This window comes from Macrobrachium nipponense, chromosome 6 (genome assembly GCF_015104395.2).
Source record: "Macrobrachium nipponense isolate FS-2020 chromosome 6, ASM1510439v2, whole genome shotgun sequence".
NCBI lineage: Eukaryota > Metazoa > Arthropoda > Malacostraca > Decapoda > Palaemonidae > Macrobrachium > Macrobrachium nipponense.
The window spans coordinates 122,644,683-122,671,081 of record NC_061108.1 but is presented as its reverse complement, the minus strand read 5'-3'; the positions used below and the strand labels follow the sequence as shown (position 1 = coordinate 122,671,081).

Sequence of the window (26,399 nt, the reverse complement as noted above, 5' to 3'; positions counted from 1 at the left end):
AAAAGAGGAGATAAGCTGGTAAAATGTAGATGAAAATACTAAATGTATGAAGATACAAAAATCAACTACAAAAAGCATGCCTAAATAAATAGATGAAACATAAATATTAAAGACGGCACAAGGAAGTATGTCATTCTGAAGTCGTATCACTGCCTCTCTCAAACTTAGGAACATCTGAATTTAAACACTACCAACACAGGAACTAAAACAGATAGGTGTAACCAACACAGTAACTAAAACAGATAGGTGTAACTCTCTTATTGAAAAACAGGGATATTGTCAACTAGGATATTTTCCGAGATGTCCATGTCATAAATGTCATACTTTGAGGTAAATACAATAACTCCCTTAGCATTGCTATGAGCACTGGTATCTGTGTGGAAGATAGTACAGATCGAAAGAAGACGCTGACACCAACAAAGACTAGTTTACAGAATAAGCCATGAGTGTCCATACCATTACGCCGACCCGAGTCCCCAATAAAAGACCAGGCTGATGGCATCATACTGTTCAATACCTTGCTGGTCTCCTGATCACAGTAGCTGAGCAAGTTTGGACATGAGTGGTCAAAGTGTTTGCTACTTCTTGATTGGGCATTGTTACGGTGTCGAAATATCCTGGCCAAAGGTCGACACAATGTTACGGCCTCTGCGAGAGGTCCGCTTCAGGTTCGATATGAAATAATAAAAAAAATATATATTTCAACACCAACAGTTGAAACTGGGGACACGAATATAGAAAGAAACACTAACACAACAAAGGTTTATTTACAAGCTTACTAACAAAGGTAAATGCAGAATGGTATCTCCTATTCACATAAAAAGATAGAATCTTACACTGCATGTACTGGGGGAACAGTGAGGCAGTTCAAATACTTGCTAGTCAATTTGGCAATTCGAAGGGATGGCTTCTCAAAAGGAAAACGGTGATTGCAGACGTCCTCTTGACTCCATATTGCAGAAAATAGTCTACCTGTAAGGCAGGAACTTCCCCAAAACCTCTAGCAGGACCTTTTCTTCTCTGAGGTCTGCTCGGCGTCGAGATAACACGGTCGTACACTCCTGAAGATGACTAGGCCAGTATCCAACCAACTCTTGAACAACTATTTTCTGATCCTTCGTCGGTCCCTTTCTCTCTTATCTCTCACGGATAATCTCTACTGCTGCTGATCTCTCACTGATAATCTGATATCTCTCTGTGACTAACTGGAGTCTCTCTTTTACGATCTCTGCTCTCCAAAGTTCGTTCGTCGTATTTATACGGCACTCTGGGGGCGGAGCCTACGGCGAGCATCACCGACTCGCGAGATTTCCAGAAGTTCTTAGATGAATCTAGACGAGGTATTCCATCAGAAATCGCGGCGTTTCTCATGTCACATTGGCGCGTTTTTGCGCTCCACAACACGCCCGATGATTCTGGACCAGCCGCAAGAAAAAGGCGTCTCCAACACGGGCGCGAAAACCTCCTTACTGCCGAACTTCTTGAAAATACGTTTCCTTTCCTTTATCTTTCTTTGCTAGGAAGCAATTACCATCACACGCCCCCTCAAAAGAGAAAAAAAATGAAATCAACTGATTTTATTTTTTTTAAAGAGAAGCAAGAATTAAAAGCAGGGAAACAATTCTGCATAAAGCTTCAATACTTTTTCATTCACTCAACCACTCGTGCCAAAACAGGAAACGGTTATTAAGCTACTCATGCTGAGAAAAATCTCTAGAGGCTACTGCTATAACATTATCCTTCTCTCTTACTTTTTTCGTTTTCTGAACTGATTAAAACTTATAAATACTAAAACACCTCTTGTGTTTTTCTCAAAACTAATTTCAATCGATAACACTGTCACACAGGCGGAGGCCACGGCATGGGGCGTTGTTTATAATTCTGAAGCAAATTTATATTCATTGCCTTTGCTATACTCTTACCCACATTAATTCCATAATGCGCATTTCCCCTCTCCTCTAACACATAAAAAGGACCTTCGAAATTATAAGGTAAAGCGGAACCTTCTTTCTGTACTTGTACTAAAACTTTATCTCTTACACACAAACTTCTCTCTTTTGCTCTAAGATCAGGTTTTCCTTCAGTTTCCCCTTGACTTCCGTTCGGGTTTTCTTTCGCAAAGTGCCAAGCACTTCCGTTCTCCTCCCCTAGTTCCCAAACATCTCTTAGATTGTTTTTATAATACTCAAGATTAGTTATGCAATCATCTCGACCCTTACTTCTAGGCAAAGTTCCGAACATATTTATAAATACATTCTCAAAAAGATTCGCCTACTGAAGGAATATTACACAACGGAACTCTGGGAATTGCTTGAATCAGGTTCCCAGTGTCAGGACCCTCCTCAAAGGGCTACTTTCAGACTCCGGAAAAGCTATCAATCATAACTAGTGTTCTCCAAAGTTAAAGTCACGATAAGTGAAATAACAGACAGTGTGCAAATATTAACAATGAGGGAAACTAATACCACAAGTAAAAATAATATAATATATTTACAAACACAGCATAGATAGAAATGATTAACGGAACCTCTTTAAATACAAAATTAAATGAAAAGCAATCACACAATATAAACACTATTGAATAAAACACCCACACTATTACTTACAGAATCAAACCAGACATTCTCCAAAATAAGGGGGTCCCGAAAGAAAAGAGAAAATAACGGCCAGAAAGAAGCCTAGCAATTAACAAACTAAATTAACCTAACTAATTTAAAGTGGCCACTAAGAGTTTAAATCCCCACAAATTCTTATAAGAACTGTAATTGATCCAGAAACGACGTCGTGGATATCGAAGGAACGGGAAGGTATGTCCCGCTATCTTCCAAATAGCGGCAGAGTAAAGCTCGATCTTCTTCAGGAAGATCCTCGTCTCTCAGACGTCACAAATACACGTCCCTCCAGACGTCACAAAAATCAAAGGCTCTATACCTGCTCACGGGGAGGTCCCCCAGGCTAATACTGGCCCAAGGCTACAGCAAGATGAAGCAGCAGCGTTGCAACAAGCTCCAGGGATAAAGAGCGCTCAAGTCGTAGCAGAATAAAGGAGCGAACTTGCTGTAATCCATATGGTGTGGTATCAACACGAAGGCCAGAAACAGACTGCCATACCTGGGCACAGGGACTTCCAAAGTCACCTCGGAATGCTCCAAGAGACCGAAAACAGGACTCTGGGAATAAACAGGCCAAGGATCAAAAACAGGAATGGTAACTAAAAATGTGGAGGAAGAAAACTCAAAACCCTGATGGGGATACTATAATAAATAGCAAAATAGGGGAAACTAAAAGATAATGAATAAAAACAAAACAAGAGGAAATGGCAAAGTTCTAACACCTCCCCACACATACAAAAAAAAAAAATTTTTTTTTTTTTTAAACAAGTTGACAAAAATCTTAAGGTTCTATGAAACACCTGAAAAATGTAACAGTTTACAAGATTTAACATAACAAAAGATGTATGGCAAAAATAGTCTACTTACAAAATTAATTTAGACACGATGTGAAAAATAGTAAACACATTTTTACACAAAGAAAAATTACAGAGCACCATTTAACTCCTCACTTTTCAGCACTCAGACCGTTTCTCTAAAGCAGAGTTTATAGGATATAACCATATATTTGTCCTGGTTCTAATCACTTTGACTACGATAGTCTCTTGCTATCTCAGGCACCAAATCACATTAACAGTGAAATACATTTCTACACTGGGCTCGTAAGCCACAAGATAAACCACTTGCAAATTATGAAGCATGATCCTAAAAACGGTTTTACACAGCTGAGGGTATACCCAAAACCTTATATTAACATTACATTTCAGCAATAACATGACATTTCAACAACACTGCTCTGACACGTGTAATGAGGACTCAAACCTCAGCAAACACCTTAAAAATAACACATAATTCACCACCACCATGAACTTAACATAATATTACACTAAACCTAATTACAGTAAACCTTATTATTAACCTTATCGTTCCCCTTAACAGTGTCAACTCTTATACCAAAACTAGACATCATCAAAACAATATCCTATGATACCATGAATCAATCCAATACAAAAAAAAAACGCTACGACCATCTTCTCCCTCACGACCCCAAAACATTCAGATTAGAAAAAAAAAAAAAAAAATAGATCAAATCTGCGAAGCCAGCCACTGAAGGTTTCAAACCCCCATCCGAGAAAGAGCGTCTGCCAAAACATTATCTTTGCCAGGAATATGTTTAAATTGCAGGTCCTATTCCTGCAATAATATACTCCACGAGCCAACCTTTGGTTTTTATTCTTAAACCGATTAAGGAAGGTTACAAAGGGTTATGATCCGTTAAGACTAATATAGGAGAATCTGTGGAGGTAAGGTATACATTAAAATAATTAATTGACAAACCAACCAAGGCCAAAGTTTCTTTCTCTACAGTGGAATATTTCCTCTGGGGAGGCGTTAACTTTTTTGAGAAATAAGCTACCGGATGAGATATCCCCTGCTCATCCTGCTGCAGTAACACAGCCCCAACTCCAACATCACTTGCATCCGTAGCAAGAGAAAAGGGAATGTTGAAATTGGGGGCTCTCAACACTGGAAAGCTTAATAACACCTTTTTGAGGGACTCAAAAGCATTATGAGTCTTGTCATCCCAGTTACAAATGCAAACCTGTTTTCTTAAGGAGGTTAGTAAGAGGATCTGCAATATCTGAAAAGTTTTTAACGAAACGCCTATAGTATCCCAACCTAAGCCGAGGAATCTCCGGACATCCCTACGACAAGATGGCACTGGCATACTCTCTACTACCTCTACACTAGCCCTCTTAGGGGCACTTTTCCCATTACCAACAGTAGTCCCAAGTATACCACTTCCGCCCTAGCAAAATCACATTTACTTAAATTTACCACTAAACCAGCTCTTCTTAAAACCTTAAATAGAGCCTTAATACGTTTGAGATGAGTGTCCCAATCATCAGAATAAATCACAATGTCATCAATGTAAACCACACAACCTTCCAGCCCATAAACTAAAGAATTCATTAACCTTTGGAAAGTGGCGGCGGCATTCTTTAACCCAAAAGGTGCATTACACCGACACTGGGAAACAAAAACCCTGGGGGGTGACAACAAAAGCGGACAACAAGGCCCTGGCCCGTTTAGACAGGGGTACCTGCCAGTAACCTTTGAGGAGGTCAAACTTACTAATATATTTTGCTTGACCTAAACGATCAATACAGTCCTCCACACGAGGCAAAAAGGAAAACTATCGGAACGGGTGACCTCGTTTAATTTCCGATAGTCACACATCCTATAACTACCATCGGTTTTCTTTACCAACACCACCGGTGAGGACCAAGGACTATTACTCGGCTCTATAAGACCGTGTCTTAACATATACTCTACTTCCTTGGCCACCACCTCACCTTTTACAGGATTTAAACGATACGGAGACTGTTTGACTGGACAAGCATCACCTACGTCTATATCATGCTCTAAAATAGACGTACGACCAGGAACATCAGAAAATAAGTCATTATATTCATACATTAACCTTTTCAATACATTCCGCTTGTCCACATCCAAATGGGTTACTAAATCATCAAAATTTTCAAAAGAGTTTGATTTTTTATCAGAAGGCCAACACTCTTTGTCAAAAGAATTACCTTTATCAAGACCATAATCTGAAAAGGAAAACAGTTACAATTTATTTCATCACCCTTCCCGACAATGGTCACAGGAATCGCATTTTCCTTATCTATGAATTTCTTCAGCATATTTATGTGGCAGAGTTGATAGGGTTTTCCTGCGTTCGGGAGTCTCCACCAAATAATTTACTTCATTTAATTTTTTAATTACTCGCCAGGGACCTGAAAATGAAGCCCTTAAGGAATTTCCTGGCAAAGGTAACAATACCAAAACCTTTTCACCTACAGTGAAACTGCGTGGTTTGGATTTTTGATCAAAATAATATTTCATTTTATTCTGACTACTCACCAAATTTTTCTTGGCAAACTCCCAAGCTTTCGACAATTTATCCCCAAGGCCAGAGACGTAATCCAATAAATTAACCTCGGTACTGTCACCTTCCCACACTTCTCTTATGACCTGCAAAGGACCACGGACATTATGCCCAAACACTAAGTTGAAAGGAGACAGACCCAATGACTGACCTGGAGATGAACGAAAAGCAAACAGTAAGTAGGGAAGTTCCTTATCCCACTCGGATCCATGAGCCAGACAATATTTCCGCAGCATCGATTTCAAAGTTTGGTGGAACCTCTCCAAAACGCCTTGAGTCTCCGGATGGTATGGGGACGAAGTTACATGCTTAATTCCTAATTCTGCCATCTTACTCCTGAAATATCTACTGGTAAAATTAGAACCATTGTCACTTTGAATTACTTTAGGTAACCCAAACTTGGTAAAGAAATTTATTAAGACATCCACAATCTTTACACTCTTGATTGTACGGAGGGGAATAGCCTCGGGAAACGGGACATTCTATCCATGATAGTAAAAAGTGATTCATTCCCACTCCTAGATCTAGGTAAGGGACCAACCACATCAATAATTACTTCCTTGAAAGGTTCTGACACCAAAGGAATAGGGATCAACGGCGCCTTTGGAACCAACTGATTCGGTTTTCCTACCTTTTGACAAATATCGCAACCGTTGACAAACTTCTTTACGTCCGATTTCAAACCTGGCCACCAGAAGTCTGACAGAAGTTTCAACGTAGTCTTTCGAATGCCAAAATGACCTGACAAAGGATTTTCATGTGCCACCGACATTAATCCCAACCTGAAACTGAAAGGAACCATTAATTGGCGAATTATTTCACAATCGTCATTACCTGCCTCTTTAGGCCTACTACACCTGTACAGAATTCGTTAATGGATTCGGTAGTGAGGCACTGTTAAGTCAATCAGAGGGCCAGATTCCTTGGGCAAACTGAGGAACTCTTGCTTCTGAGCTTTAATAAGCTCTTCTCTTGTCCAATCAGGCTTAATTAAACCATCCCTTATTACTACACTATTACTATCACTACGTTCTAAAGGTACTAATATCTAAATCGGTTGTTGACTCTGCAGCGTCAACAACCCTACTTAGAGAACGAGTAACTACAGACATTTCATGTTTATCATCAAAATTGGACAAGTCGTATTCTTATAGACAACATCATTGCCCAAAACAAAAACAATGTCTATATTCTTCACAGGAAATTTTTCTACAATTGCCAATTTAATAGCCCCAGAAAACGATGGGCAATCCAACTGAAAAACGCTGATAGGATATGATTTAACTGAATCCGGAAAACCAGACAAGATCACAAATTCCTCCCCAACAGGTTCAAAGTCAACCGGCAATGCCTCTTTCAAAATCAAAGATTGCGCAGCACCCGTATCTCGCAAAATTCGCACTCCCCTTTCTAAGTGTGATCCTACGGCTGATACACAACCCTGAGAGACGAACTTAGCGAAACTGCTGGGTAGTCATTTATCTCCTGTCCTGGCCCTAGCAGACACAGCCTCTTCATTCCCGACACCCATCACCGGATTTTGCCTGACTGTTGCATTTTCTTAAAAGCATAACACCTGCTTTTTACCTGACCTCTTTACAAAAAGGAAACAGACAACATTCGTCCCAGAATTATTAACTTTATTCCTGAAAGAGGTATTATTATTCCCGAAAGAAACGTTGTCATTATTCCTGAAAGTAGTATTATCATTATTCCTGAAAGAAACAGAATTACTTTGTCGCATGGGACTACTCTTACTACCATAATTATTCCTACTGGTATTCTCTCTATAATTATCACGACTGGCCTTATTCCAGTCCGACCTTCCCTCAGACATGGTGTTCTGAAATTCCTACTTTATGCTGATAATACATACTCATCGCTGGTTACAGCCACCTCCTGCAGTTTATCCATTTTTAACTCTTCTAAATGTGTTTTTAACTTGTCTGGGACGCAATGCTTGAATTCCTCAATCAACATTAATTCCTTTAATTTGTCAAAGGTATCCACCTCTTTTGACTTAAGCCAGTCCTCAGCAAACTGTTGCTTCGCCCTGGCAAATTCCACAAAAGTCCTGATCAGAGTTTTTCCTCAAATTGCGAACCGTTGTCTATAGGCCTCGGGAACTAACTCATACGCCTTCAATATAATTGCCTTGACGTTTTCATAATCTGAGGCCAAGTTTTCAAAAGCAAGGGTTACATAAACCTTCTGAGCTTTTCCAATGAATTTACTTTGTACCAAAGTGGTCCAGTGTTCCTTTGGCCACTGCAACCTAGCAGCCATCCTTTCAAAAGAGACAAAGAACTCTGCTACGTTCGACTCTTGGAACGTGGGAACGAACTTCAAAGCCTGTACCAACCAAAATTTGATAGCAGGACCAACAGCGACACCAGGGGAAGACTGGGAGGGAGAAGACGGGTTAGCCAACCATTTTTCTCTTTCAAACTCTCTTTCTTTCTCTCTCTCACCTGCCCTAAATTTTTCAATTTCTAAATTCCAATGTCTGCAATTGAATTTGTCTCTCCAACCAACTCTACGGTTACCGCAGACTTCACCTCCTTTATCACCATCAACTTTACTGACTTAATCCCTTCATAAATTGTTAACAATAATAATCCCTTTTTCATAGAGGGGTCAAATTCAATCTCCAATAGTTAGCAACAGTGTTCAATTCATCCTTATTTAAACTCGCCAACCTCTCTTGCCAGCCCTCACCACCAATTACATCCAAAATTGCAGCAGTCTCCATTTTGAACCAAAAACTTCCAATACAAAATATAAGTAATCCAAAGAGGTGTTAGATCTATGCCTAGCACCCTCACGGTAATACTGCACACTGAGAACACCCAAACAGGACCGAAATCCTGGCAATAAGGTCGCCAAATATGTCAGGACCCTCCTCAAAGGGCTACTTTCAGACTCCGGAAAAGCTATCAATCATAACTAGTGTTCTCCAAAGTTAAAGTCACGATAAGTGAAATAACAGACAGCGTGCAAATATTAACAATGAGGGAAACTAATACCACAAGTAAAAAAAAATAATATAATATTTACAAACACAGCATAGATAGAAATGATTAACGGAACCTCTATAAATACACAAAATAAATGAAAAAGCAATCACACAATATAAACACTATTGAATAAAACACCCACACTATTACTTACAGAATCAAAACCAGACATTCTCCAAAATAAGGGGGTCCCGAAAGAAAGAGAAATAACGGCCAGAAAGAAGGGGCCTAGCAATTAACAAACTAAATTAACCTAACTAATTTAAAAGTGGCCACTAAGAGTTTAAATCCCCCCACAAATTCTTATAAGAACTGTAAATTGATCCAGAAACGACGTCGTGGATATCGAAGGAACGGGAAGGTATGTCCCGCTATCTTCCAAATAGCGGCAGAGTAAAGCTCGACCTTCTTCAGGAAGATCCTCGTCTCTCAGACGTCACAAATACACGTCCCTCCAGACGTCACAAAAATCAAAGGCTCTATACCTGCTCACGGAGAGGTCCCCCAGGCTAATACTGGCCCAAGGCTACAGCAAGATGAAGCAGCAGCGTTGCAACAAGCTCCAGGGATAAAGAGCGCTCAAGTCGTAGCAGAACAAAGGAGCGAACTTGCTGTAATCCATATGGTGTGGTATCACACGAAGGCCAGAAACAGACTGCCATACCTGGGCACAGGGACTTCCAAAGTCACCTCGGAATGCTCCAAGGAGACCGAAAACAGGACTCTGGGAATAAACAGGCCAAGAGATCAAAACAAAAAGGAATGGTAACTAAAAAATGTGGAGGAAGAAAACTCAAAACCCTGATGGGGATAACTATAATAAATAGCAAAATAGGGGAAACTAAAAGATAATGAATAAAAACAAAACAAGAGGAAATGGCAAAGTTCTAACACCAGCAATTTGAAATTCATGACAGCTTAAAGCATGTTTCTTCACGTCATTTTTCATCTTAGGCCAAAAGTACGTCCTACTAATACACTTGAAAGTTTTATTTACTCCCAAATGTCCTTGCTCATCGTGTGGTAACTTCAAAACTAGTTCACGAAGCTTCCTAGGAACTACTAATTTGTCTGTGACTCCCCCTTCACTACCTGACTTAGGACAAACATGACACGAAACTTCGTCCTTTACACAAAAAGTTTCCTTACTCACATCATCGAGATCATCATCCAGCTCACATTCAAAAATTCGGGCTAGTGTCTCATCCTCTCTCTGCAACTTGACTAGCTCATCCTTATCCAAAACGTTAGAACCTAATTAATCACCGTAACTAGTTCTAGATACTGGTACATTTACTAGGTTACTCTCGACAGCTAAGCCTTCCGTTTGGCTATCACTGTTAACATCGATAGAGTCTGGTCTCTCAGCCACACTCATGCCAAGATCAACCTCGCTACCTCTATCACACTCGTTCAAATCCACAAACAAATTATGACCGTAGTCTACGTCTGTATCTAAACCCGACCTAGTTACTACCATTTCAGGCACTGGAATATTCCTCACCACTGGATTCACATTCTTGGATAAAGCTAAGTCATTACCGACAATAATGTCAACGCCTTCAACAGGCAAACTGTCCACAACTGCAAGTTTTACTTCTCCTGACACTACCTGACTTTCTAAATTCAACTTCAACAAAGGACAAAGAACACAAGTGTTAGGAAATCCACCTAACATGACTTTCTCTTCCATATTGATTTCTGCCCTGTTCGGCACACACTCTCTCAAAATCAGTGAGACAGCGGCTCCTGTGTCTCGAAGCAAGACTACTTCTCTCGAATCTACTCCTCCAAGAGAGGAAACTACGCCTTCCGACAGAAATTCACCAAAAACTTTCCTAGTTTCTCTCATCACATCATCCCTACTTGACGAAAGGTTAACTACAGACACTGGTTTCTTACAGTCCTTCCTTTCTACTGCACAATTCCTTGCTAAATGCCCTTTCCCATTACATCGGAAACAAGTTAATTCTGAGCCACTAGGTGCCACTTTACTCTTACAAACCTTAGACGTATGACCAGGTTTTCCGCATGTATAACAGGAATAGTCACTTCTACTCGCATTGCTATTACTAGGACTGAAACCTTTACTGCTTTGTACTCTACCAGACAAAGGATCATTTCGTTTCTTACTAACACTCAAATTATGAGTTAGACTATATTCGTCAGCTAGCCTAGTTGCTCCTGCAAAAGACACTTCTCGTCTATCCTCTATATAAAGCTTAATCTCAGGGGATACGTTATCTTTGAAGTTTTCTAATAACACTAAGTTCTTCAAACCGTCAAAATCCTCAACCTTAGCAGAAATTACCCAATCAATAAACAGCCTATCTAACTTCTCACCATATTCTACATACTTAATATTTTCATCCTTTCTCAAATTTCTAAATTTCTTACGGTATGCCTCCGGTACTAACCTATACGCGCTAAGAACAGTTTCTTTCACGATATCGTAATTATCACATTCTTCCTTAGACATGCAACTATACACAGTAAGTGCCCTACCACTCAAAATAGACTGCAAATATAAAGTCCACATTTCTTTAGGAGAACCTGCTCATTCCATTAACTTCTCAAAACACATGAAATATGTCGTAACCTGCTCCTCGTCGAACTTTGGTACTAATTTCAGCACTGTACTCATACCTAACTTATCAGCTCCGTTTTCGTTTTCGCCCGACTGACTGTTACGAGTACTTTCCCTTAACCGAGCAATTTCCAACTCATGCATACGCTCTTTCTCTCTTTCTTCCTGCTCATGCATATACGCACTTTTTCTCTTTCTTCCTGATGCATTACCAATATTTCTACCTCTCACTGCATTTTCCTCACTTCTCTCTCAGCTGCTCTTTCATCTCTCTCATACTTTTGTCTTTCTTTCTTTTCAACATACTCACGGAGATCATTCCCCTCTAGACCTAGTAGCTTACCTGACTCAATAAACTCTTTCACCATCTCACTCATTCTGGCTCTTTCTATATTTTCTCTGTTTCAATCTGTTATGGTGTTGATAGCCTTGGCAAGGTCGCCACAATGTTATGGATCTGAAATATCCTGGCCAAGGTCGCCACAATGTTACGGTTTTGAAATATCCTGGCCAAAGGTCGACACAATGTTACGGCCTCTGAGAGAGGTCCACTTCAGGTTCAATATGAAATAATAAAAAAAATATATATTTCAACACCAACAGTTGAAACTGGGGACACGAATATAGAAAGAAACACTAACACAACAAAGGTTTATTTACAAGCTTACTAACAAAGGTAAATGCAGAATGGTATCTCCTTTTTACATAAAAAGATAGAATCTTACACTGCATGTACTGGGGGAACAGTGAGGCAGTTCAAATACTTGCTAGTCAATTTGGCAATTCGAAGGGATGGCTTCTCAAAAGGAAAACGGTGATTGCAGACGTCCTCTTGACTCCGTATTGCAGAAAATAGTCTACTTGTAAGACAGGAACTTCCCCAAAACCTCTAGCAGGACCTTTTCTTCTCTGAAGTCTGCTTGGCGTCGAGATAACACGGTCGTACACTCCTGAAGACGACTAGGCCAGTATCCAACCAACTCTCGAACAACTAATTTTCTGATCCTTCGACAGTCCATTTCTCTCTTATCTCTCATGGATAATCTCTACTGCTGCTGATCTCTCACTGATAATCTGATATCTCTCTGTGACTAACTGGAGTCTCTCTTTTACGATCTTTGCTCTCCAAAGTTCGTTCTTCATATTTATACGGCACTCTGGGGGCGGAGCCTATGGCGAGCGTCACCGACTCGCGAGATTTCCAGAAGTTCTTAGATGAATCTAGACGAGGTATTGCATCAGAAATCGCAGCGTTTCTCATGTCACATTGGCGCGTTTTTGCGCTCCACAACACGCCCGACGATTCCAGAACAGCCGCGAGAAAAAGGCGCCCCATCACGGGCGCGAAAACATCCTTACTGCCGAACTTCTCGAAAATGCGTTCTCCTTTCCTTTATATTTCTTTGCTAGGAAGCAATTACCATCACAGGCATCCATCAGTAACCATGACTGGAACTTGAGACAGAGTCAAGAAATCAGGGGAGTCTTAATGAACAAGCTCACCCCTTCTGATATATAAAGAAAAAAATGGTGTTCAATAACAAAGAATGTGAAGGATGTACATTAACGTCATAACTTCTGTAACTATTAAGAGGCTTATGGAACAATATTGCCTCTCCGGGCAGCATAAAATATAATTTGCTTTTATTACAGCTGTCGCCAATTCAAAGTGACCAACAGACACCAGCTATAGGACAGATTTCGATTTGCTGGAAACCAGCCTCACGCCCACATGACTAGACTAAATACTGATACAATTTAGATTTCTAAGGCAAACAGACCCTCCCATTCTCATCAGGGTACTGAATAACGATATTAAGAAATGTATAATGTACATTTTACAAATTGTTTTTAAGGGCAATAAACATTTCAAGTACAAAGTAGAGAAACAACAAAGTCTCAGAACGCTGCCTTGTGGCATAATGAACATGCGTGGTCTTGGCTCACTCAAGCACCATTGGGGAGGAGGGACAACTAGAAGTTGCCCGGGTCACTTGAAAGCTGTGAAGCATATCAAGTACACAGACTCTAAAACTCATGTGATGAGGCTTATGTATTATTCAGAAATAAACCCTAGTCATATGGAACAAACCCACAGGGGCCAATGATTTGAAATTCAAGTTTCCAAAGAATATGGTTTTCATTAGAATGAAGTAACAGAAAGTAATGGGAAATACAGAAAGTAGAGATCAGTAATTAGAAAAGAAAAAATATATTTCATAAATAGTTAAAAATATAAATAAATTATTAAAATATAAGGTGAATTGTTCTAAGGTTGTAATGCATTGCATCTCCGCTTGAACTTTTGAGGTTCCAACTGTACAACATCCTCTGGGAGGCTGTTTCACAGACCAACGGTGTGAGGAATAAAGGACCTCTGGAACTGAGGAGTTTGACAGCAGGGCAAAAATCTAATGTATATTGGTGCTGCTGTTTAGCAAATCTGGTTGCTCTCGGCAGGAAAAGTGGATCAGGATCATCAGTGAATGTGAAAGATCTCTGTTAAAATACCAATTATGAAAATTCCACGAACAAGAGACCATCCGTCTATGGTCCAAGTCATGATTGTTAATATTAGCAAACAGAAGCCTACCACCTCGAATCAGTCTAGCTAAAATCACAATTTTTTAAAGTAAATTGTATTTTTCCTAACTATACAAACCTGAGGTCCTTTACATAAGGAATTACTTTCAGCCTTCCTTATGTAAAGAACCGAGGGTTTGTATATCATGTAGGAACAAATCACACTTTTTGAAAGTAAACTGTATTTTTCCTAACTATATAAACCTGAGTGTCCTTTACATACGGAAGGCTGAAAGCAATTCCTTTTGTAAAGGACAGAGGGTTTGTATATCGTGTAGGAACAACGAGATACATCTGTGGCAGAAGCAGACATCCACACCGGAGAACAGTATTCTAGTAGAGGAAGGACAAGTGACCTAAAACAGGTAGCAATGAATTCATCATTGTTATTAATATATGAGGCCTTGTGTACAATACCTAACTTTCGAGCATCATTTCCTGACAATTTCATGAGATGTTTCTCAAAAGTAAGATGTGGATCAAAAGTGACAAGCTAAGACTCATTCCACAAAGTCCCATCCACCTGAAGGGGAGGATGAAGTGGAAAATCCGTACGTGATCTACTAGTCGATAGTGTTTCGTTTTACTGGAGTGTAACCTCATATCCCATCGATTACGACATTCCCTAATCCGCCCCATGCCGCAACTGAGACGAAGGGCACTATCATTTCTCATATGTGGAGACTTCATGCACCCACAAGAGTTGCATCAAAGGAGTAATGAACAATCTTTTTTTCCCAGGCCAACAACCAATTCACTTGCATACATTAAAAATAACAGTGGACCAAAAATTACCCTGTGGAACTCCAGGCACAATAGGACTGGTTCGCCAAAGATACCATCAACAGCAACTTGCAGCTGCCTACTCGTGAGGAAATCCTGAAGTAAATAAAAAACAGCACTTAAATCTATTTATTTAAATTACTCTACTCTCAAAAGCCCTATTAAGGTATCAGGAAGAGGAACGCCCACCAAAGTTATTAACTAATCTTGGCAGAAACGTCATCGTTTTAGTTATTTTTCTTATTATTTTTTTTTTTAATTCCTTGTCGGACAACAAACCATCGGCTTTTATACATGAATATCCTTCGGCGCGAACTGGAGGATACTCTTAGATAAAGGCTCAGGATTGTACACATAGGAAAAATGCAGATTATCATCAAATATTTATTTTTTTCTTCGCCTGCCATACGGTTGTTGATAGTTCCTTTAGAAACTAATGTAGCACATCGCATGATTTGAAAAGTTAATGATATCGTTTTTGTTTTATTTTATTTTATTTTTTTAATAAACTGAGAGCCTCCTTCTTAAGTTTCTATCTATTTTCGCGAAATAATCTTAGCTTTCTTTCATGTTCTCTGAAACTTTGTCATATACATACTTTCGTTTTGGTGTGAAGAGTAATACCAATTTGTTTACGCTCGCATATTCGTGCATACACACACACACACGACACACCACACACACATATATATATATATTATATATATATATTATATATATATATATTTCATTCCTAGTGGTATAACGTGATATACATTTTAAACTGGGTATATGACCATGAGAGGAGGAACCAAGTCAAAGTGAGTACACGGGCAACGCAGCAAGAAATTTACAAGAAAGGCTCAGTTAAACTACACACAGACACACACACACACACACACACATATATATATATATATATATATATATATATATATATATATATATATATATATATATATACTATAACCAATAAACTGGAGGAGTCGACTTTATCAATGCCTTAGTTATTTATGATGAACTGCTAACTGGAGGAGCCAACTTTTATGAAATGCTTTAGTTACCGGTAAAGAATATCCATTTTCCTTCAAGAAAATATCAAAGAAAACGGTAGAAATGGGTTTCAACGAACAAGACAAAACATTTTCGTAAAGAACTCCCAGCAACTGACAGCTGCACTTACTGCACAAATTATCCAAACTAATACTTGCTTTGGGAGCAAAGCATCCGAGTCAGTATTCCAAATAAAGCATAAAAATTCAGTATAGAAGTTAGAACCAAGTGCAGGAAGAGGAAAATGATCAGGCTTTATCCTATATATATATATATATATATATATATATATATATATATATATATATATATATATATATATTATATATATTTTTTTTTTTCCAATAATTAAATTTCACATAGTTGACTGGAATATGTTTGCCATTAAATATGGCAGCTTGGTCATCTCAAGAGACTTTTATATGAATCATAGGTTTAAAGTACCATACACCCAATGTCCTTATACGTTAGGCTAAGCCATATATTCTGTACCTTAGCCTTCTGAGGTCTTGTGTTTGAATTCCCTTCTTTATAATGTACCTTCTTGAACACTACTTTATCTAGTTCCAATTCTTACTTATGAAAATGACGATATTTCCATGGAAGTTAATTAAAAGTACGTCATATGACATTGAAACTATTTTAAATCTACAATGGATATGAAGACGCTACTTTGCATATGACCTCTTTGAAAATCCTTATTTCAAGGGTTATTAAGCTTGGTGGTTATTTTTCCTCGACTACTAAGCTTAGAATTCTTCTCTGGCTCAACTTCCCTAATTCCTAAATAATCTAAAAGCTACCAAGAGCCGAATCTGCAGCTTTCTTGGGAGTCAGACCCAAATATTTTTCCTTCCAACTTCATTCTTCGTTCCATCTGGAAAGGGGTTCATAGAGCTTCCACGTAACTAACAAACTACACCAAAGTTGTGCGACGCTACAGGCCTCTACAAGACCTCTAAAGATGGCTTTGTATTTTCTTCATCTCATCCCAACTCCTTAATACTTGCTATCTACATAGGTCTTGGTGAGGTGTCTCTGTAACAGCCTGCAATCTCTGTTACATTTTCACTACGAATGCAATCTTTAATCTCTTGTTATATTTTCACTACGAATGCAATCTGCAATCTTTTGTTATATTTTCACTACGAATGCAATCTGCAATCTCTTGTTATATTTTCATTACGTATGCAATCTGCAATCTCTTGTTATATTTTCACTACGAATGCGATCTTGTCGTGTAAGTTCAAAAACCTTAAACGTCTGTATATTGCTTCCTCGTCAGACCAAGGCTTCTTCCCTTGGATAAACAACAATCTAGTTAATGTAGCATTTAAGTACTGAAAAGTAAGCGTTATGAGTATATTTGCCACTGACAATGCAATCATACCTATTGCCTACATTGCCTTTTTCAGTCTTCCAACACTCATTTTCAAGAGAGCCATTATTTTCAGTATCATAACTTGACCAACCAACACTCCTAATTTATCGACATTTTTTAAGACCAACATCGTCTGCCATTTGCCTCAGTCTGTTAATTATTATCGCTTGCAAATCATGTATATATCTCTCAGCAAGATCTGATAGATTACCCATCTCACAATCAACCTAATAAATCGTTCATCTCTTCCTTGCAACTGGCTTCATCATAATAAATCCACAAGTACTGTCAAAGGAAAGGATGGATAAAGACATTTCACTGGAAATTGCAACTACTGATATAAAATTTTTGAGTCAAAGGTCCATCGACTTTCAAAAGACACTTAACGCACTGTTTTCTTCAGTACGAGATTTTCAGGTACATCATTTTTTTTTTTTTTAATAGCCATTGCCTATTTATTTTATCATAAATTCGTAGAATCTATACTACTGTAATTACATTTGATGATGTGAGTAGCACAAACTTGAAGAAGTCAGTAAATGGGTAATGTAATGAAAAAGATTAAGAACCACTGTTCTTAAGTACTTCTCTGCCAGTACTACCGGATATTTTTTTCTCAAACTCTATGAAATCGGAAATCTACATTTAGCTTATTGTATATCCCAGCACAAACATTTGGTCACTATATCCTCTCCTGAATCCTGCTTGTGGATGTCTTGATTTCGATCAGGAGCTTTTTAATTCTATCAGGAGGACTACAAACAACTTTTGTCACATTGCCTATAAAGTGTGATGTTTCTCGATTTTCATGACTAAATCTCTCTTCTTTGGCTAATTAAAAATATTCCTGTTTTCAGTCAAGTAGCTTATCTTAAATGGATCATAAATCTCAAAAAAGACTATAATATTAAAGGTTTAACAGATGTGCCAATTTTTAAGATTTCGACAGTTATTCCATCCTAATCTCTAAAATATCTTTCGTTTTAATCAAAGTGGGTTCACTCATCTATATATATATATATATATATATATATATATATATATATATATATATATATATATATATATATATATATATATATATAGCCAGTTCTACAGTTAGAGAAAAGTGGACAAAAGAGAATAACCCTCGGAATAAAAATAATTTTCAGACACTTTAAAGTGTTCTGTCCACCTTTCCATCTTTCTTCTGATGTAATGAGACATTAAGATGGCGCACTCACACACCTTTTTGTCTGTTATCCAATCCTACAATTTCTCTCAATCATCGAAAAAGCTTTTTTTCTTTTTTTGCAGCTGTTACTGTCAGAAATTCCATTTTAGCTTCACTTTTTCCGATCTTCAAAAGATTGTTTTTGTCATTCTTCGCACAGCGTTTGACCTTTCTTTAAATTCTGACACGTAAAGTTTTTCATAATTCTCGATATGATTTTCCCTTTCTTTTATGACATGGCAGTTGTTATCTGATACCCATTTCGCTCTGAATTTTCATCAAGAGGCTGGTTGGTTCAGATCAAACTCGAGTCACAACAACGAATGTCTTCGACGTGTCTATGAAAAGATGCTATTTCAAGAAATATTAATGAATAGAGAGAGAGAGAGAGAGAGAGAGAGAGAGAGAGAGAGAGAGAGAGAGAGAGAGCAAAAACCTGAGGCACTTTCAACTGGCTTGTGAACCTCCTTTGGCCATTTGGAAGGGGACTGTACGCATGGGTAATCTGCAACGCGATGTACTTTCCTGCAAGCTAGTATTATCAGTCATGTGATTGTTGGTTTCACAGTCATGCGACATGTAAATCCTGTAGTAATCTATTTTCTTTTTTATATATTGTATTCTAATTACCTTTCACAAGAAATTAATCGGTTTTTTCTTTTCAAAAGAAAGACAATGATTCAACATAGACTTAGAACTGGATAAGACCTCTAGATTAAATAATATAATGAGAGAGAGAGAGAGAGAGAGAGAGAGAGAGAGAGAGAGTTGTAAATTGAAACATTATTTCACATTTTATTTCCCCAGTGTAAATTGACCATTGAATAATAGACAACTCAAACACAAAGGCGCAAACACACACACACACACACACACACACACACACACACAAACATATATATATATATATATAATATATATATATATATATATATATATATATATATATATGTATATATACATTAACCCACCAGCCCTGTGCTGCCCGGGTAAACTCTGAATGATGACCGATAAATTCTCTCTCTCTCTCTCTCTCTCTCTCTCTCTAACACTGCTGCTACTCTCTCTCACACTTCCTCTCCCTCTCTCCCTTTTCTTGCTATGACAGTTGCTTCAATCACATTGCCCAACTTTTCTTATATTTTATATTTCACCTCTTTTCCCCCCACCATTCCTATCGAGGCTGAACTTGGACTTAAACGGCCTTGGGAGTGTCACTATTCATCTCAGCAACCTCAAAAATTATGGATTAGACATTAATATCTGTCAGTTTCGGTTATTTTTACGTCACCCCTTCCCAACCCCACCCCACCCTGGTGCCAGTGATGTCTTACCAAACAGTATTCTTTTCCAGATTGTATCATATGTCTACCAAATTTGGTTGAAATTTCTTAACTGATTCATTGTTACGCTGAAACATACACATTTTACACACAGATACATACACAAGGTACAATATATATTCATATGTATACACACATATATAATATATGTATATATATATATATATATATATATATATATATATATATATATATATATATATAAATACACACACTTTAACATACGTCTGAAGTGTGACTTGTTACAAACACTTTCTTTCTTTTATGGTTCACGTGCGGCATATTCTTTTAAAACAAAGAAAACAATTCCAAATAGAAGATCAGAGTGTTGAATCACGTATTAACACTTTCTTCATCCTAAGAAAAAATAAATAAACAGGAGATATGCCAGTTGTGGGTAAGGGAAGGGATTTCCTGACGGTTTCATTTTTAAATTTTATTTCTTTTAAACTTTGGTAATTTCCTTAGAAATCTGACAAACATGAATAATAATAATAATATAATAATATTAATTATTATAATAATTATTATTATTATTTAAGGCAGGCTCTCACCGAAAAGAATCCCCTTCGTTGCAAAAATAAAAATGACGCAAAAATTATCCACAAAGACAAATCAACTTGCAGATACATCCATGCCTACATAAGGGGAACACATAAGCTTAACAAGGTTGGTGGGCGTTCATATGGTTTCTAATAAGTTTACTAAAGTAATTTAAACAACAGTGAGACACCAAGTCACTCGGTAACGAAGAAATAAGCATATCGGTAGATGACGATACTTACATTATCAGGTATCATAATTTGAATACCACATATCAGGTCCTAAAAAAAATAAAAAATAAAAAAGCGGCAATTCAAAACCAGGTGTCTGCGAATCTGAACAAATGTCAGTAACAACTACCAAAATTATCAATTGACGCTCTACTCTCCACAAACTGTTTTCGGTTTTGAGAGCTTTTCGGGTTTTAGAATTTCAGATAAAGGATTCTGTACCTCATGACGTTCGAATCTCTTTTCTCCAAAAGTCAGAAACGAGCATATAAGGATAAGACAACAAGTAAAGGGAAGGAAGGTTGGCAACAAGAAAATAAGAGTTAAATGAAGTAGAAGGAAGTCCAAACCCGGTACGAGGGAAGCCAAATCAAGCACGTAACTCCCGAATTACATTACACCGCGTTCTGGAAATTCAGAGAAGTGAATCTTTCACCAGTGTCTCTCACTGATTAACAATGAGACCGGAACAGCTCCAGAGAAAATTTTAATCTATATCACAGATCAGTTTATATTTTTGTTTTGGTTTCTCTCAGTATACGTGGTGCGGGAGGGGCCATAAATATATAAAGCCATAATATTACCGAAATATAAACAAACATGGGTAAAAAGCCTTTCGGTCATGATGTATACGTAATGGAGTTTGTAAATCCGAAATGTAATACAATAACAAGCAATTTGCTGAATTCATTTTTTTTTCAATTTATTGTGCATGTCTCCCTTTTTTGTTTTTCTCTTTTTCTCTCTGCGAGACATGATAAAATGTCAAAGTCACTTCTTACGAGGAGTGCACAGGACAGAGGCTACCCACAATGCATTTTGGGGGTCGATACACAACAAATGAGCATTCAGTACATTCATATGGGAAGATTGAGCTTGTAGGAGATTTCTGAATTGGCCGATTCTTCTCCTGTTAAATGCATGTATGAGTTTATATATAGTGTGTATGTATGTATGTATGTATGAATATACATACTATACATACGTGTATGAATATCGGACAATATACATGCAGCCATAAAAGAACACCATTTTCTTCGGTGCTGATCTCGGTAGAGAAACACGGGATATGATGGTTTAGGGTCAGTTACAATGGCTCCAAAATGAAAGGATATTTTCCTTCGACTGTGGCCAAAACAATATTCTTAAAGCAGAGAAGCCTTGACAGCCTCTAAGAAGGGAAAGGAGAGGATGTATAAAAAGAGTGAAAATGGGATTGTTGTGTTGTCTACAAAAACTGGATTTGTTTCGTGCTTCTCTAGAAGGGAAACAAAAGCAGTAACGACACCCTAAACGAAACAACATAATTCCAAACAAGGAGGGATATGACAGCGTCAAGGTTTAGTACATTCTCCTTACTGACCGCGTTGGAATAGGAGACTCCGAGGTCTAGAGACTCCAGGATTCCCTGTGTAGCACCGCAGGAGATAACTTCGGCCGAAACTGCATGTGGGACTGAACCTACAGATTCACAATAAACCTTTTTAATAAGAATCTTGAAAAACTCTCCTGGCAGGTTGGAAGTTTTCGGAAAGTCCTACATTATGAACATTATTAAAGTGAAAGCAGATACCCAAGAATAGAGATAACATACAAAGAATGAATCAATGGAGAGTGATAATGAACGACAAAGAATGATTAGGTCAAGAATGAAAGAATATGATGGACTGTATCTTGGTTAAAACCATGAACTGGAAAAATAAGGAAAAGACAAAGAAATGTAACTGCTAACAAAACATAACAGGCGCACACACTATATTTAAAAACACAAAAGATCCGGTAGGAAACACTTATTTACCAACTACTAGTCGAGCAGTGTGTAAAGCCACATTAAAGTATCTAATGAAATATGTCGAGCACTCTTACAATTTTAACTTAAAAAATGTGACAATCATTAAAATTTTGAAACGGTTGTGTGTCAGCAATTCAGCAAGATTAAATAAATTAATTTCCTACAGGTAAAGGACAAAAAAGTTAAAGAAAATATATACCTCGGTCTTTCTCAATCTCTTCCTATAAAATTCTAAAATGTTAAATATATTTACTGTTGCAATGAATTACTAGACAAAAAAGATAATATTTCTGTCGAAAACAAAATCAGATGAAGTTAGTATTTCTAAACCGATGAGAATAAAAAAAAATTAACCATCGGAACAATCACTTTAGAAGAAGAGATCTAAGAAAAGACAGAGAACCGACCAAAAGAAGTATCTTTAAATAGAGAACGAATAACAAAATGAAGAAAAATGACAAAACGGAGAACAAATTACAAAATGAAGTGTTTCAGTAATTGTGTTTGATTAGACAATTCTTCAGTGGTGGGAACAAAGCCCATTTCCAAATGCGTGAATGGAAGCATACTTTCCACTGTTTCCTAACGAATACAAATGATAACAGAGAGAGAGAGAGAGAGAGAGAGAGAGAGAGAGAGAGAGAGAGAGAGAGAGAGAGGGGGGGGGCAAAACTAATATGAAGGTGATGACAGACGGGCAGAGCGAGAGTACTGAATCATTAATACAAATATGTGCCTAGAGAGAGAGAGAGAGAGAGAGAGAGAGAGAGAGAGAGAGAGAAGAGAGAGAGAGAAGAGAGAGAGAGAGATTTTCTACAGGGGTGTACAAATGCAATAAGTAAGAACAAACGTAACAGGAGAGCCTGAAGCGGAAAACATTTTACTACTAGTTACTAGCACCAAAAATATTATTAAAGAGATGTAAATAGAAATAAAGCTTTCTTTAATGCATGATCGACCATAATTAGTCATCTGAATAATGACATCATTCTTTTATGAAAATAAGATCTAGTAATTTATGTTTTCGAAAAGAAAGCCGTAAATAGAATTCATTACGAAAAAAAAAAAATTCTTTTCCTTTTAAAGTCTATCACAGTCCTCCTATTCGACTGGGTGGTATTTATAGTGTAGGGTTCTGGGTTGCAGCCTGTCTCCTTAGGAGTCCATCACTTTTCTTACTAAGTGCGCTGTTTCTAGGAGCACACTCTTCTGAATGAGGCCTGGAGCTACTTCAGCCTCTATTTTTTCTAGATTCCTTTTCAGGGATCTTGGGATCATGCCTAGTGTTCCTATGATTATGGGTACAATTTCCACTAGCATATCCCATAACCTTGTTTCTATTTTCAGGTCTTGATACTTCTCCATTTTTTCCCTTCCTTTCTCTTCAACTCTGGTGTCCCATAGTATTGCGACATCAATGAGTGATACTTTCTTCTTGATTTTGTAAATCAACGTCACGTCTGGTCTATTTGCACGTATCACCCTATCTGTTCTGATACCAGAGTCCCAGAGGCTCTTTGCCTGATCGTTTTCTCTCACTCCTTCAGGTTGGTGTTCGTACCACTTATTACTGTAAGGTAGCTGGTGTTTCTTGCACAGGCTCCAGTGAAGGGCTTTTGTCACTAAATCATGCCTCTTTGTGTGCTGGTTCTGTGCAAGTGCCGGACATTCGCTTGCTATGTGGGTTATGGTCTCGTTTTTCATACTGCATTTCCTGCATATGGATGGTATGTTATTTCCATCTGTTGTTCTTTGAACCTATCTGGTTCTTAGGGCCAGATTTTGTGCCGCTATTATCACTCCTGTTTCCTTCTTGAGCTCTCCCCTTTGTAGCCATTGCCAAGTTTCATTCATGGCCAATTCTTTAGTCTGTCTCATGTACTACTGTACGTGCATCGATTTGCTGTGCCATTCCTCTGTTCTGTTTTTCATTATCCTGTCTCTGTATATTTCTGGGTCTTAGTCTACTTTTATCAGTCCCTCCGATAGCGTCCAACTAATTTATTTCCTTTTGTGGGCCAATTTCGCAAGCATGCCCGAATAAGTTGGAGCACCTGCATATGATGTCGTTGTTGTCTTTAAGCTGGCCAGCACCGGCTCTTGCTCATAGAGCAGCAACTGAAATCCTAAACAGTTTTCAGTATTCCTGCAGAAGCGACGCTATTTCGTCTACAATACCGAAAACCACAAGTTTCGAATATGAAGACCAAGACCAATGACCATGGATTATCACAGATCTCTGGCAGACTGCATATCTTTCATTATCTGACTGATAAGTAGTGATATTAGGGAGGGGACTGAGAAGGAATCTCTGAGAACGAAAAAAGAACAATTCCTAAGAAGAAGAAGAAGAAGAAAGAAGAAGAAGAAGAACGTGATTATGGTGCGTACTGATTAAACACCGCTAAAGTGAGGTAGAAGGTGTCATGAAACGGTAATGACAGCGCAAGTGATTGCTCTCTGGATGCGGAACTGGCAATTTCAGTGAAAACGCAAGAACGCTCCAATTTAACCGGTGTTTGGGGTAATCACGCAACTGTTTTTTTAAATTTACGGTTATTGCACATAAGGGTTCATAACTACCATTAGGGAAAGAATTCGGGAAATGTGGTGGTAAAATCTTCCACTTTCCGAGCTCGAATTATTTAACGAATATTTTCTGTTGCTTAGGAAGCATCATATTCTCCTCAATAATGACCATCTCTCTCTCTCTCTCTCTCTCTCTCTCTCTCTCTCTCTCTCTCTCTGTTGTTACAGCCTTCTCTTCATTCTGATTACAAAAGACTCTCTCTCTCTCTCTCTCTCTCTCTCTCTCTGTTGTTAGAGCCTTCTTTTCATTCTGATTACAAGAGACTCTCTCTCTCTCTCTCTCTCTCTCTCTCTCTTGTTACAGCTTCCTCTATATCGTATTTACAACTCTCTCTCTCTCTCTCTCTCTCTCTCTCTCTCTCTGTTGTTTCAGCCTTCTCTTCATTCTGATTACAAACGATTCTCTCTCTCTCTCTCTCTCTCTCTCTCTCTCTCTCTCTCTCTCTCGTGGAACCCTTTCACGTATGGTCAGGAATTTCTTACATATGTTGCCCGTACGTACGTGGAATTCCTTACACTGACATAAGAAAGAGAGAGAAAGGGAACTGGACTTCGATGCAGTATGGAATCACGAATGCCATTTCTTTACCCACAAAGGATCTAAAGATGTTTTTGTAGAGTTCATAAGTAATAAGAATTCAAAACATTTGAAAGGAACACAAGACGTTTATGGCATGCATGCCCATAGGAGTGCTGACACATGATCAAGATGTACAAACGTACCTGCGTGTGTTTTCATTCTTTTAACAATAATTTATGCACAACCGTACTTACAAGATTTATGAAAATTCTCTCTCTCTCTCTCTCTCTCTCTCTCTCTCTCTCTCTAGTATATATATATATATATATAGTTATATATATATATATATATATATATATAATATATATATATATATATATATATATATATATATATATACATATATATAATTTAAGAGAGAGAACAGAATTTACTACAAATCGGAATAATCGAAGGGACCAATTAAATCAAACCTTTTGCCATATATTCTATTATACAAAAACCAACATAAAACTGAAATATATCAGTTTGTACATAAATAATTATGTAAATTCGAACCTACAGGGAGAGAGAGAGAGAGAGAGAGAGAGAGAGAGAGAGAGAGAGAGAGAGAGAATGGAATTATTTTCTAGGATTACCCAACAAGATTACAAACGTAACTATTTCAATTTTGTTTAAAAAAATGGGAAAAAAAATCTTTAATTAAAGCGTCAGAAATACCTTTATTTAATAAACGATTGGCGAACAAGGAAAAATAAAGCAAATCTAATTCAAGCCCAAATT

General features: G+C 37.9%; 1 protein-coding gene across 1 annotated transcript in view; it reads right to left on the bottom strand.

Moving 5' to 3' along the window:
* The window catches only part of LOC135216094 (DNA oxidative demethylase ALKBH2-like), a 584,266-nt gene that overhangs the window by 209,401 nt on the left and 348,466 nt on the right, over positions 1–26,399 (bottom strand).